Source organism: Pteropus vampyrus, unplaced genomic scaffold, assembly GCF_000151845.1.
Source record: "Pteropus vampyrus isolate Shadow unplaced genomic scaffold, Pvam_2.0 Scaffold241, whole genome shotgun sequence".
Taxonomy (NCBI): Eukaryota; Metazoa; Chordata; class Mammalia; order Chiroptera; family Pteropodidae; genus Pteropus; species Pteropus vampyrus.
In genome coordinates this window covers 376,840-378,667 of record NW_011889022.1, presented here as the reverse complement: position 1 = coordinate 378,667, position 1,828 = coordinate 376,840, and positions in this window count along the sequence as shown.

Genomic DNA, 1,828 nt, shown 5'->3' with positions numbered 1-1,828 from the left:
CCCAAAATGAAAATGAAATAGCAATCGTATTCACTATCGTTTCTCTAAATAGTTCTAGAAACTTCTAAAAGATTTTTCATCCAGTTTTTCACCAATGTGTAAAATAAGGTTTAATGAGTCCCAAAAAAGTGGTACTCGGAACTTAAAAAGGATAATGTCATCTGTCAGGAAACCTTGCCGTAACACTCCAACCACGGCAATTTTTCCTCTGAGCTATTAGGGCGCTTACTGTCTATAAACATCTGTGTCTCATTTTCTATTTAAATATCCTTGAATATCTATTGATCTGTTTACGTCTTCCTTTGCACCATAAGCTTCTGTTTTATAGATCGTGTTCTCTCCAGCTTTGTTTCCCCCATGGCAGCCTCCTAGCCCTCCCTTCACACAGTAAGCACTTGCCATTTGATGACTGATAAGTAGGATGTCACGTGAGAAGCCGCAGAAGAGAAGTAAACTAACACTAAGCTAGAAAGACCGTGCATCCAGGATAAATAGCATGAGACAACATTTACGCTTCAAGCTTCTAACTTCACTTCCAAGACTGACACAGAGATCTAAGTTGAAACTCGATTTCTAACCCAAGAGAAGTATTTCCCACTTTCAACACCTGGCATCTTCCCAGAGGGCTGCCCTGCGACCATTCTTCCCATTCTTCCCTCTGAGACGCCTACTTCCACATACCTCCTCCTCCTCCAAGGCAGAGGAGAGCCAGAGCCTCAATCAGGGACTAGATCTTTCAAGAGTGCAGAGAACAGGAAAATGGGCTGGGTGACATTATTCTGAAGACGGCACAGGTATGATGTCTGTGGATAGCTCACCCATAAAATGACAGTTTTGTCTAAAAGCCGTTTTCCTGGCCACGCCCTCATCAGAAGCTCATTGTTTCATGTGCGCTGTCTAGGATTCTGATTGGCTGGCACTGCCCTGCCTCCCCTCCCCCACCAGTCCCAGAGGCCTAGTGCTCATGCCTGGACGTGCTGTTTCAGGTTCTCTTGTCTGTATGTGTGGGGTAAGGGTCAGTGAAATCAGGCAACAGTTGGCAGGTGACCATCATAATGACAAGTGTCTCTTGAGCAAGCAAACGCCCAGTGTTGGTCAATAATGATTTTGGCTTTTCCCGGGGCCTATGAAATTTACCAGTTGCAATGCACTCAGTACTTAGCTTAAGGGATTTTTGTGAAGTAAATGTTTGACCTGTCCTGACTGGCCAAGTGCATAGTCCCAACCAAATTGACCCCAAGATAACTCGCAACCCCATGTGGTACTAGAGTTTCTTAACCCAATGTGACACTGGCGAAATGTGTTTTCAGAAGGTGAGATATTTTCTAGCTGTTCATATGTGTATTACAACTACAGTTAACATTTAATGACCCACGTAAAACTGGCATTTAAAAAACAACCGAAAAAGCAAGCGAACCTCCTCGAATAAAGCCCAGCCCTGTAACTAAATTTACTGTGTGTTTCGAAATGTTGTAAAACACAGTTGACTTAAAGGAGGGAGAAAGGGCTCAATTAATGATGTTTCTGAGTGAATTTACTGGTGTTGTGAAAACCAGTCTTGATATAAGTAGAATCATCTGTCATAATTAAGCAGACCCCCTGGGGAGAAGCCAGTCTTAATAAACGCCAGAGCTTTCTATTTCTGTGTCATTGCGTGAGCAAGCTCCCGCAGACACGGCTTTGCTCTAGCGAGAGGAACGTGGGCGTTGAGGTCGATCTGTTAAGATTCGACCTTTCACTGTCATTCTAAGGACTGAAAAAAGACAGTGTTTACTGTGGAGAAACAGCAGCATCCATGCACCTCGGACCGCTGCTTCCCTGAAACGAG